The 13,659-nt window shown below is 48.1% G+C and overlaps 1 long non-coding RNA gene across 2 annotated transcripts in view; it reads right to left on the bottom strand.

The window, feature by feature from the left end:
- Nucleotides 1-11,918, bottom strand: part of LOC125639089 (uncharacterized) — a 68,181-nt gene extending 56,263 nt beyond the window's left edge. Inside the window, exons 1-2 of one of the 2 annotated variants that reach the window (XR_012669007.1) lie at nt 11,786-11,918; nt 8,864-8,964 (exon numbers count right to left, since the gene is read on the bottom strand). This is a non-coding gene — a long non-coding RNA (uncharacterized LOC125639089). The other variant, XR_012669008.1, reaches the window with a different exon arrangement.
- Nucleotides 11,919-13,659: the final 1,741 nt, after the last annotated feature.

The following is a 13,659-nucleotide window of genomic DNA, read 5'->3' on the forward strand; positions in this document are numbered from 1 at the left end:
ATGCTTCTGTCAGAGATGGCATCCCGTGCAGGTTTGTGGAATTTTCAAAATAGATGCAAAAATTATGGGATAGAGATGGCATTATTGGGTGGAGAAAGCAGCATGATGGAAACTTGACCTCGCAGTCCTAGTCACCTCGTTTCTGCCCCAGCATGCATTGCCAAAACTTCCCAAAAGACAGTGTGCTGGATGGTGGCAAGTTGTACACTGGAATACTTACCCAGGGTGCACTGCACTATGCATTGAAACGTATTCCTGGTGAGTACTTGCAGAACTGATGTAAGGAGACAAGTATGCATGCACACAAGCAATATACTAACTGTGGCAATATACTAACAATATACTAACTTTATGCTGGTGTAACTTGTGTTGGCAAAAGTTTGTAATGTAGACATGCCCCTAGGGAAGGAAACAATCTATAAGGTCCCATCTATCAGGTCCCTAATCTGAGCACTAATGTCCAATTATTCCCTACAGTTTATCCCAGTCAAATATATTGAAATAGGAAATTCCACTTAAACCCAATAAACAGACATGACTCTCAGCATCTGTTTCTAACTGTGGTGGAAGTGAGCACTGCTCTTCCGTCAGGGCTCTGTCCAGGGCTGATTAAGAATGATCTATGAGGATGACACTATGTGGACCACAAAACAGCATGACATAATGTCCAATGTTTGATGAGACATAACTATAGAAAATAACACTAGGAGAGGTAGAGATTCTGTACATTTTAAGGGCCCTAGCGCATGGCTCCCATCAGTACTAGCTTAGTCAGTGTGTTTGTGTTATGTCGTGCTGTGTACAAGGGAGAGGAGGTTTCTAATATGGCTGGAAATACCAATTGGCAGTAATAATACAGTTATTCTTCTACATGCTTTATAAATATTACATAAAAAAAGTTAAAAAGCATTAAAGTTGCAAAGTCAAGTCTCAAAAGTTGGGAAATGCCAGAAATGTGTATGTATTACACTACAGTCTTTAATTACATGATCACATATTTTTTTCACAGGACCACTGTCTCATTCAGGGCATAAGATAGATGGTACACAACGAATGAGTAGCTAGTCAATGTTTCTTTTTATTCTCATTATTCACTGTGTGGCGCCATGCATTATTTACTGTACACCATCCAAACCCTTCATTGAAAACAGAATTATTAATTTCCTCATGGGCTTTTCTATGGCACTTCCATCATAATATCTTAGTTCTTTACAAACATTAATGAATTTACCTTCACAACACTCCTGTGAAGTGAGGTAGTAGTATTATCCCCATTTTACACATACGCAACTGTGATACAGAAATAAAAGCCAAATTTGACAAAAGTAAAATTTAGGGTGCCCAATCTGTGAATCTCAAGACTTGATTTGTCACAGTACTTTACAAATTCAGAGCAGAACTTCCACTGACCTCAGTCTGCAGCTGTGAGTGCTTAGCACTTCTTCAAATTGTACCCCAAGTGTCTCAAGTTGGGTACCCAAAATAAAGGGGAACACACAGGTGGCCAAAATGAAGAGGAACTCACATCTCTCAAAATTCTGGTTTATGTGACTTCTGCCACCTCACACTGGAACTCCGTGGGAGAGGCAGGAACAGACTCGAGTTCCAGGGTGGGATTCAACTGTCCATCCTTTCTGCAGCTCCCTGCTTCATACACTACACATCTTCCAATTTCTACACCTTCCAACTTTTACAACAAACGAGGCAGAGATACTACAAACAACACCCTCATTCATTACATAATCCTGGTACACTCCCAAAGTACAGTCCATTCTGTGCACTGAATGAGGCAAGAGTGTGGAAAAATTATATATTATCATGTAATTAAAGACTGTATCATGATGCATAGGTACAACGGGCTCAAATTAAAGTTGCATGGGCAATCTTATTTCTGGCATTTTCTGACTTTTAAGTCCTTGACTTTGCAACCTTAACATTCTTAAACATAGTTTTTTGGATGTAATTTCCTGTTTTTTAAAAACTTAAAAAAGAAAAACAAAAAATATCATCATGTGGAACCATATTAATTCCCCCATAGGTCATCAGCAGGGTTGGGACCTTTAGCTTCACAGCACAATCCTCTAGCACTTGAGTTTGTGGAGTAACTGGTAGTACTAGAAGGCTGTTATTTCTGTGTGGACCTGCCACTGAAAAGGGATGGAGACACACCCATTGCCAGTGGATTTCACAGCTATTTGCTCCCAGCAAAGGAATGGTGAGACTTAGGAATAATGGGTTCAGTTCCAGGTTTTGTGGGTCAATGAATACCCTTGCAATTATAGATCCTCCTATGTTGGCCCCCTCAGCCTCTCCCCATTCCCCTTCTGCTCCTATCCTCAACCCCATCCTCAGCTCCTACCCCTGTACCCTCCCCTACTACTATCCCCCTGGCTCCGGTCCATCCTTTCGAGCTCCTCCATCTGTTCCTGCCTCTCTCCCTTCCCTTTTCCTATCCCTCCCTCTGGTCTTCTGCCCCTCTCTGTTCCTGCCCCTATTTCCCCCTCCTGGCTGCTGTTCCTAACCCCCCTTCCATCTGGCTCCTAACCCAATTCTCTTCCCCTGGCTCCTTTTCCCATTCCATGCCCCTCTGTATTCAAGTTAGGCTGTTTCTTCCTTCTCCTGCACCAGCCTGGGTGCTAGAAGGGGGAGCATTGAGAAAGAGCAGAGACTTTTCCCCTGTTCTGATGCCCAGCAGTTGGGAAGAGCAATTGAAGGGAAAGTTCCATTCGATGTTGGGATAGAACATACTGTCACTTTGCGTGGAGGATGGATGCATGTCTAAATCCCATTGATTCAGATTTCTAAATCACTTACACCAGCAGTCCCCAAACTATTTAGTGTCGCAGCACCCCCTTACACCTGTCTGTACCCCCCCACCCCACCCCTCGGAACCAGGGCCGGGAGCAGGGCTGCGGCTCCAGGGAGAGTGGAGGGAAAAGGACAGGGTAAGGGGGCCGCAGCTGGGGGTAGGTCTGGGGGCTTAGCTGCAGCCAGGGACTGAGGCTGGGCGTGGGGGAGGGAGCAGAGCCACAGCTGGGCTGCGGTAGGGGTCAGTAGATGGGCTCGCAGGCAGATGCGGCTCCTCTCCTGGTCTTGCCCCCAGCCTTGGCCTCAGACCGAGAACATAGCAGTGGCCGAGGCTGGGGTCTAGGGTTGCCAGGCATCTAGTTTTCGACCAGAATGCCCAGTCGAAAAGGGACCCTGGCTGCTCCAGTCAGTACCGCTGACCGGGTTGTTAATAGTCTGGTCGGTGGCGCAGTGGGGCTAAGGCAGGCTCCCTGCCTGCCTTGACTCTGCGTAGCTCCCCGGCATGTCTGGCCTCTAGGCGCAGGGCCATCAGGGAAGCTCCGTGTACTGCCCCCCCCCCCTTCAGCGCCAGCTCCCCATGGCATGGGAACCGCGGCCAATGGGAACTGTGTGGGCAGTTCCTGGGGGCACAGGCAGCCTGCACCACACAAAGCCGCCTGGCTGTGTCTCCGTCTAGGGTCGGACATGCCGGCCACTTCTGGGAGCAGTGCGAAGCCAGGGCAGGCAGGGAGATTGCCTTAGTCTTGCAGTGCTACTGACTGGGAGTTGCCTGGGGTAAGCACTACCCAGCCAGAGCCCAAAACCCCACCTGCACCCAGCCCCTGCCCCAGGTGGGAATCCCCTCCTGCACTCTAACTCCCTCCCAGACCCCGCAACCCCAAATGCACCCCAACCCTCTGCTCCAGGTCAGAACCCCTTTCCACACTCTAACTCCCTCCTGGAGCCTGCACCCTGCACTCCCTCCCACACTCCAACCCCCTGCCCTAGCCCTGAACCCCCTCCCGCACTCCAAACCCCTCGGCCCCAGCCAGGAGTCCCCTCCTGTACCCCAAACACCTCATCCTCAGCCCCACCCCAGAGCCCACACTCCCAGACAGAGCCCGCACCTGCTTGTGCACCTCAATCTCTTGCCCCAGCCCTGAGCCCACTCCTGCACCCTGAACCCCTCATTTCTGACCCCACCCCAGAGCCCGTACCCCCAGCTTCAGCCCTCACCCCTTCCCACACCCCAAACCCCTGCCCTAGCCCAGTGAAAGTGAGTGAGGGTGGGGGAGAAAGAGGAACAGAGGGATGGGGGATGGAGGGAGTGGGGTCTCAGAGAAGGGATGAGGCAGCCAACTACGCCACTGTGATGGGTTGGATCATAGAAATGCCCTTGGGAGCTGCCACCTGATGTGCCAAAACTACTTCTGCCCCTGCTTTCCTGCCTGAAACGAGCAAACAGAAAATAACAAACCAGCAACCACTTTGTCTGTTTTCCAGCCACCACACTTAAAACACACTTAAAATCACTACCAGTACCTCAGAGCAATCAGCTGTACACAGATCCTGCCGACTACGCCACTGTGACGGGTTGGATCACAGAAACCCCCTTTGGGACTGCCACCTGATGTGCCAAGACTACTTCTACCCCTGCTTTCCTGCCCAGTCAGCTTAGGACTTCAGTGCCCTGCCTGGTTTGAGCCAGACCCGCTAGCCTGCTGCAAACCCAGACCCAGGTCTGAACCACGTCCCCTAACAGCTGTAGGCTTAACTGAAAGCAGCTTAAGAAGTGTTCCTGTCCTTGACACTCAGATGCCCAACTCCCAATGGGGTCCAAACCCTGAATAAATCCGTTTTACCCTGTACAAAGCATATACAGGGTAAACTCATAAATTGTTCACCCTCTATAACACTGATAGAGAGATATGCACAGCTGTTTGCCCCCCACACACAAGTATTTATACATACTCTGGGTTAATTAAAAGTAAAAAGTGATTTTATTGAATACAGAAAGTAGTAAAAATTCCAAGTAGAAAAGTAGAAATTCCAAGTAGTAATAGACAGAACAAAGTGAATTACCAAGCAAAATAAAATAAAACCCACAAGTCTATGTCTAATAAAACTGAATACAGACAAAACCTCACCAGTTCCAGAAAGCTTCCTTTTACAGACTGATCTCCTTCTAGTCCGGGTCCAGCAATCACTCACAACCCGTGTAGTTATTGCCCTTTGTTCCAGTTTCTTTCTTGGGGGTAGAGAGGCTCTCTCTTTAGCCAGCTGAAGACAAAATGGAGGGGGTCTCCCATGGGCTTAAATAGACTTTCTCTTGTGGATGGAGAGCCCCCTTCTCTCTCCTATGCAAAGTCCAGCTCCAGGATGATGTTCTGGAGTCACCTGTGCAAGTCACATGTCCATGCATGACTCACAGTTTCTTACCAGGTAGCAGCCATGGGTCACATGCTGCCTTGAACATCCTCAAGTAGACTTCTTATGTGGATTGGAGCCTTCCAAGATCCACTGTACTTTAAGTGCTTCTTGATTTGCACATTCCTTTCTCAAGAAGCTGACCAAATGTTTTACAAAGGTCACTTCAAAATCAAGCCAGTACACTGCCAATATTCATAACTTTTAATACAAAAATGACATATGCCTACAAATAGGATTAATAGATTCAATAGATCATAACCTTTACATAGATATGTTACATGGCATATGTAGCATATAACTAGAATATGTTTGTCATATATACATTCAAAAGCATATCTCCATAAAGCCTTATGGGGGGCACCGTCACAGCAGGGGCGGGGTTTTGTGCTATTAGAAAGTTGGCAACCCTACTGGAGGCTGGCGCAAGGCTGGGAACAGGGCCGAGGCCAGATGTGGGGCCAGGAGCCAGGAACATGACTGGGGGTGGGTGTGGGGGGCCAGATGGTGCTCCCTCCCTGCCCCTGTGGGGGCTGGCCTGAACCCCGCTGAGCCTCCTGGACGTTCCTCCATGCTCCCCTGAGCGGGGCGCCCCACATTTTGGGGATCTCTGACTTTCACAATTTTGAAAACTGTACTAATTATCTCCATTTTACTGATGTGTACACTAAGACAGAGACACTATGAGAGGAGGTAAAATGACTTACCCAAGGTTATACAGTGAATCAGTGTTAGTGCTACTTTTAGCTCCCAGGAGTCTGTGGCTCCCAGGCCTCTGTTCAAAGCATTAGATCATTCCTTTTCTTCAAGTGATGTAGCATTTAGGGCAAAAATTAACCTAATTTTACATCAGTATAAGTGATAACAGAATCAGGGCCCTAGTAATAGACCAGAGCAGTTTCTTTCATTCTTCCAAACCTCTAGTAAATAATGGAGTGGAAAGGAAGCCATCAGGATAAACAAGGAATGCTGGAAAAGTGTCCTGGGCATCCCCACCTTTTCTTCTGAGGTCCCCTTCAGATTCTCATCATTCACAGAGGCTCTGTGAAAGTTTAGGTGATTCACCTTCCACTAGGAGAAGACTGGACAAAGCTCCTGCTAGAGCTCATCCTCAGTTCCACTCTGAGCATCTATCAGGGTAGGCAGTAGAGAGTGGCCAATAGTATTTACTCCTTCCTCTGCTCCATCTCCAGGGCCGGGCACATCTCCTGGGCAATTCAGACAGAACTTATCAGCCTGGGGAGCTAAGGATTTATTACACGTACTCTTTCCTACCTGCAGTTGTATTATTGCAGGCTATAAACTGGTCAGCTCTCTCAACCTAACAGGGTTAGGCCTTGTCAGTACTTGTAAGAGAACGCCCCAACCAACATCCAGGTTCTGCAGAAAATTATGATGGAGATTCCATTAGGGGTAAGTTTTGTTAGTCCAGGAGTATTAAGTCTTCTGTGTGGACCGGTAGTGATGAAGAGATAGGCTGCACCTCAGTTCCAAGTACAATTCTTATTCTTATATGTACTACAGTAGCGATCAGAGACCCTAATCAGATAAGGGCCCTATGTCTTAGTCACTGTACAAACACATACATAGTAAGAGACATTCATTGGCCTGAGGAACTTACACTCGAAGACAAGACATAAGAAATGGATGCAGAAACAAGGGAGGGAGGATGAGGGCAACATGATAAGGACACATTGCTACATAGACTTGCCTTGTGCATAAGCTAGGCGGTTTGAGCCATTCCAAATTTTAGTTTCAGGGTGTTTTTTTTTACTTATTAAAATAATAAACAAATAAAATAGATCTTGGGATGGTGGCTACTCAGTGAGAAGGGAGAAATGGGTAAGATCCTCAGGAAGCTGATGAGGCCTCCCTCTCCCCATAGGAAGGTGAGAAAGAGAAAGAAAAGTTTCATTATAAATTTGTTGCTTACTGCACCAGCATACTAAGCATTGTAGAGCCACAGGGAAAGACAGCCCCTACAGCACAGCCCCAGGAAGCTCATCCATGCCTGGTGGAACTTCTTAGCACCTGTGGGGATGTCATTTTCACTGTATTCTAAGCAATATCTAGTACCTAGACTCCATGGGTTCAATTCTGTGCTCACACTGGTGTAAATCCACAGTAACTCCACTGGAACCAATACATATACACCAGTGTAAATGAGTGGAAGTCTGAAGCCCAATCTGTGCAGGGATCTGTGGGCTAATAGGCAAGCTCAGGCAGGGCCTGCAACAGGGCTAGTTGACACAGAGGGTCGGAACAGGAAAAAGGTGGGGTGAAATGGTGCACTGGTTAGGGCTAGGGAATGGGCAATACTAGATGCTGGTGCTGCAATGGGTATATCTAGAGAGAACTAGGGCAAAGCGTGATATAGCATTAAGAGTAAAGCAAGGGACCAGTCTAAGGGGTAGAGGAGATAGGATGATGTTAGAAGATGCTCCATTAATCTATTACCTCTCACACTTCAAAGTGAGCCTTCTAGGTTGAAGAAAGAGAAAGTACTAATTGAGGTAGCTGGGAAAGTGCTCAACTAGAGATAGGCCCATGAGCAGAAACCTGGTTGGCAGAAACATTATTTTAGATTCCCACTCCCAGCACCTAAGACTGGAAGGCTGCCATCCTCTTCTAATTCCAAAGCACAAACAAGATCAGCCTTCCTATCCTGGCAGACTTAACCAGAAGTGAGGATTCCACCATTTTCCTCCTTAAAGAAGCAACCTGGAGACTGCCCCATACCAGTAGGCAGTAGGGTTGCCAACTTTCTAATCACACAAACCCAAACACCCTTGCCCTGCCCCTGTCCTGCCCCTGACCCGAGGCCCTGCCCCTTTCCCTCCCCTTCCCCAAGGCCCCACCCCCTGCTCACTCCATCACCCCTCCCTCCGTCGCTCACTCTCCCCCATCCTCACTCACTTTCACCAGGCGGGGGCAGAGGGTTGGGGTGCGGGAGGCGGTTCATGCTCCGGGGTGGGGCCAGAAATGAGGGATTCAGGGAGCGGGAGGGGGCTCCAGGCTGGGGCCAATGGGTTTGGAGTGCGGAAGGGGGCAAAGGGTATGGGCTCTGGGAGGGGGCTCAGGGCTGGGGCAGAGGGTTGGGATGCAGGGTGAAGGCTCCAGGAGGAAGTCTGGGTGCAGGAGGGGGCTCAGAACTGGGATGGGGGTAGGGGTGTGGGAGAGGGTGCAGGCTCAGGCTGGGGGTGTGGGCTCTAGGGTGGGGCCAGGGATGTGGAGTTTGGGGTGCAGGAGGGGGCTCAGGACTGGGGCAGGGGGTTGAGGTCCAGGAGGGGACGTGGGATGAGGGCTCCAGGAGGGAGTTTGGGTTTGGGTGGGGGTTCCAAGCTGGGGCAGGGGGTTGGGGTGCAGGAGGGGGCTTGGGGTGAGGGCTCTGGCTGGGTAGCACTTACCTCAGGTGGCTCCTGGAAGCGGATGGCATGTCCGGTTCCTAAGTGGAGAGCTCAGGGGGCTCTGTGCGATGCCCGTGCTTGCTGCAGCAGCTCCCATTGGACACGGTTCCTGGCCAATGGAGCTGCAGAGCCTCCCTGATTGCCCTGATCCTAGCGGCTTCAGGGACATGCTGGCTGCTTCCGGGAGCTGCACACAGCCAAGGCAGGCAGGGAGCCTGCCTTAGCCCCACCATGCCACTTACCAGACTTTTAGTGGCCCGCTCAGCGCTGCCAGGGTCCCTTTTTGACCGGGCATTCTGGTTGAAAACCGGACGCCTGGCAACCGAAGTAAGTGGCCAGGTACCTGCAACAGAAGTGTGAATTAGGAGACTATGATGCCTCCAGCAGCACAGTGGAGAAGACAGTGTTTTCTAGTGGTTAGCTCTGGGACGGAGACTCAAGAAGCTTAGGTTTTATTCCTGCCTTCCACTGACTAATTGTGTGGAGCTGTGTAAATCACTTCTGTTTTCCCCATCTTTACAATGAGGATGATGATACTGACTACCCTCCCAGAAAGATTGTGGGATTCAATGAGTGGATAGTTATACATCTCTTTAAAAACGTAAGTTGCTAAATAACTGCAAAGCATTATTGATGTATTATCATTAATTATTACTGCTGACCTTTGAGAAGCACTTTGATATCCTCACATGAAAGGTGCAATATGCTGTTAGTGGTAAGTATTGCTTAATTTAATTATTCAATATGCCTGGGCATTTATAATGTACCAGTTGCTGTGGTTTCTAGGTGAGGAATACACAGAACAGTACCTCAATTAATGAGACCAAATATGTTACATCACATTTTTCTAGTTATGAGTTGTACAGATGATCTCTAAAATTACATTATTAACAAAAGAGCATGTGACATGTCTGGTTCATGTGCATTTCAGTGCTGCTGTCTGTGATATGCTTTAAGATCCCCACGACAAAAGATAATATATAAATTACATTATACAAGTATTTCAACTATTTCTCTTGCAAACAAAGGTAATTAGACTCTCTTTGCACACAGTATAAGTATTTATTTATTATTAATATTATTAGTACTGTTGCTAATGTTGTAAAAAGCTATGGAATACCTGAATACTCATGGTTTTTAAAGGTTCCTTGAAATTGTTCATTTAAAAAATGGGGAGTTAAGCTTGGGTGTCTTGAATAAGTTCCAATTTGGGTATTTACAGTTTACCTTCCTGTAACGGGGTGTACTTGCCCTGCAGACAAAGGGGTTAACCCCATATTGTGGTTAGAGGAAGCCATATCCCCTTGCCACGCCTAGGTATGCTCGAACTGGAGCCTCAGCGTAAAAGGGAGCAGCCCAGCTCAGTTGAGGCTGACTGCTGAAGAGAGAGGACACACATTGCAGGCTCCCTTCCAAAAGCTGCTGGAACCCCATATCATGGAGGCCAAGTGCACGGACACCCAGGCGGATATCCAGCTGCCCATGGAAGCCCAAGAAGGGATGGAGTTGTCGGGAGCTTGCAAGCTAACGATCCCAGAGACCCAGGAGGCTTGTGGACAGCAACGCCACAAGAGGAATCAGACATTGGTGTGGTTGTAGAACCAGGACAAAGGCAGCATGTTTTGGATGGATCTCTACTGACCGAGTAGCAAACACATTCGTCGCTATCAGGCCTTTGGTTGGGACCCCTACCCCAGCTGCCACCCACTCCTGGGTGGTGGCCCACTTCCCCGCTGGCCATTAGGTCCCACAGTCCTATGAAAGAGGACAGCCATATTGACTCTGGCACCTCGGCCATGCAGCCCTGCAAGGGAGGGCAGCCATATAGACTCTGGCCACTAGGCCATATGGCCCTGTGAGGGAGGACAGTCATATGGACTCTTGGCACTAGGCCATGCGTCCCTGCATAGGAGGACCGGCTTATTGGCTCCAGCCATTAAGCCATATTACCCTGAGACTAAGGGTGGTGCCTGGACTCAGCCACAGGGCTATAACTCCCTTCTACCTGCCCCAAAGGGTGATGGGGTGTACGTGCCCAGCAACTCTTCCAAAATTTCCTCTGCAGTTTCAACTGGATAGCTTCCTATTCTAAACAACAGTGAATTGTTGCTATGTGCTGTTAAACAGCTGCCATATCCCACCCCAGGAATGGCAGCATTCCAGCAGTGGGTAAATTGAAATTAGTTAGCATTTTGGATATTTTTCATGTAAATTCTTACCTATACTGTTTCCTCTCAAGTATTTGTACACAGCCCTGCTATTCCCTCCTTTCTTCTTTTCTTTAAATTTTATGGCTTGGATAGTACAACCAGGTAGTTGTGTAGACCAAAGTGGCTTTAACCTGCCTTTATGTTCCACTGATCTGGGGGCCAGTCTGGTCCCCAACATAAGTTAGAGCAGCCTCAGGTCTAATGTGTGTCCAACTGATCACAGCCCATAATGGGCTGTGCTATAAGCCAGGGATCACTATGCCACAGGGATGCCTTGACCACACCTCTTTGTCCCTAGTCACTCCCTGTCAAGGCTGATTCCCCACTCTGGCGCTTTGAGTGCAGGAGGTGGGGGCCTGCAAGGATTCTAAAAATTAATACTTGCCACTCCAGGCTTGTATTAAACTCCCAAGGTTACAGCTTCTCTCTGACCCTGAATTGGTAAATGCTGCCACCAGCCAAACGCAAAACCCCCTTGAGAGCCCAGAAAGGCGCACCAGGCAATTCCTTCCTGTGGGGTACCCTCAAGCCCTTTCACCCCCTCTCCGGGGAAGAGCAAAGAAAGAAAAAAAAGGAAATCAGCTGTTGCCACCAGCTAATTAAACAACATGTGCACAAACCTCTTAGACACAAAAAAATCCAATTCTGTTCTTAAAGAAGGTAAATTTTATTAATAAAAAAAAGGAAAGAAAATACATCTGGGAATTCAGGCTATTGCTAGATTTTAAAGAGCAATTACAAGGATTAAGCACTAAAAATAGCTTTCTTAAGATCCAGCTTAAAGGTTACAAGCAAAACAAAAGCACCTGGGGTTAGCACGGAGGAATCCACAAGCCATAAAGAAATAAAAGAGATAACCTAATCACGTCTTCCTAGACATTTCCTGATCTCCTTACATATCAGGGGGTTTTAAATAAGTAGTTTCTAGGTATGATATTGATGATTTTTTCATACCTGGTCCAAGCTCTTACAGCATAGCTTTGTCCCGTCCCCTCTCTCCGGGAGAACAACCACAGACATAAAAAAGGAGAGTCTTGTTTCAAGTTTTAAAAGTTCTAGTCTTCCCATTGGCTCTTTTGGCCAGGTGCCCAGTCACTTCCTTTTACATATGCATAGCAGTGAGACTTTTTAACCCTTTACAGGTAGAGCAATTAGAGAACAGCTACTAAGAGGGATTTTATAGCTACTGGCTGGCTGGGTGTCCATAAAAGGGAGCTACATTTATCACACTCCCTCTGCACTTGGGTCCATGAGGAGGAGTGGCGTAGGAGCCACTCTGACATTTCTAGGCCCTATAGGATTCCCTTCTCTATATCCCAATTTTTTCATCTATATAATGGGGATTGTGACACTTATATCATGGGGGAGATTAGGTTTAATTAACTAATGTTTGTAAAATGCTTTCTGATTCTAAAATGGAAGGCACTAGTGAAGTGCAAAGAATTAATTATTATTGCTATTGATTATTATTAGGTTCTTTTAACTGGTCCTTACTGACACATTATAACCTTCTTATTCTCTTTGAGATGGACCTGCTCCGCATATGATGTCTGAGGGCAAGAAGCAGGACAAAGAGCTTGGTGATAGCATAACCTGGGAAATTTGGCTGGAGAGACGACATTTCCAGGGATGTCCAAGTAGGGCAGTAGCACAGCATTATATCAAGCCTACCCTTTAAACAGGAATCAAGCTGTAGGGTATGTCTATGCTGGAGCGCGAGGTGGAATTTCCAGTTTCAATAGATATCCCTGCACTAGCTCTGATTGACGGAGCTAGTGGATTGCGCTAGTGATCTAAAAATAGAAGTGTAGCCACAGCAGTGGTGGCAATGCAACCAAAAACCAGCCACAAAACTCTGTCTTCTCCTGTCATTGCAGCTGTTTCTCTCTTAGTTTCACTTTCCACTGATTTCCAGCAGGAACTGTAGACACTGGATAAATGGCAGCACAAGATCCATATTGACATTGTCCGAACTAACTTCCTAAATGAACACAAACACTCAAAGAGGAGAGACTGGGTGGCTTAGTAGGGCTGGGGAATTAATTATGGAGCTTTTTACATCTGGGTCACCAGATCAGGTCCAGTCTGGATTGACCCTGACAAAGACATTCCCATTTGACAGCTTTTTGGTGCTCTGATTACTCCTGAGGGCTTTCTGTGCCAAAAAATTAAAAATTCTGTGCCCAATATTTTAAAATTCTGCAAATTTTATTTGTCAAATAAATATGGAGGCTCCAGCACGGCATTGTGGACCACAGGCTACTGGCTGCACAGGGGTAGAAGATCATTCTGCAGCTTCCCCGGCCCCCAGGATATGGCTCAGCAGTGAGGCTGCACCCAACCCATACACAGCACAAGGACCAAGCTTGCGCAGAAACACCCCAGGGCCTTGGCCCTCCGTGCCAGGTGCACCAGGTATGGGCAGGCAGGCTCAGCCTGGCAGGATCCAAGTGTGGAGAGGCTTAGTGTGGGGGGATCCACGTGTGGGTTGAGAGGGTTCTGTGTGAGGCAGTCTGGGTGTGGGAGGCGATCTAGATGCACAGGGGCTTGTTGGGAGGTTCTGGGTGCAATGGTAATGAGACTCTGCAGGCAGGTCCAGGTGAAGGTGGTTGGGGCTCGGCGGGGAAGGGTCTGGGTGTAGGGGGATAGAGTTCAGCAGGGGGTCCAGATGCTGGGGGAGTAGGGCTCAGTGCGGTGGGGGTCCAGATGCAACTGGCTGGGGCTCGGTGGAGTGGGGATCTGGGTGCGGGTAGCTCATCGGAGTGGTCCAAGTGCAGAGGGAGCGGGGCTTGGCAGGGGGGTTTTGGGCATGGGTGGGGGTGGCTCTG

Source organism: Caretta caretta, chromosome 6, assembly GCF_965140235.1.
Source record: "Caretta caretta isolate rCarCar2 chromosome 6, rCarCar1.hap1, whole genome shotgun sequence".
NCBI classification, from domain to species: Eukaryota; Metazoa; Chordata; order Testudines; family Cheloniidae; genus Caretta; species Caretta caretta.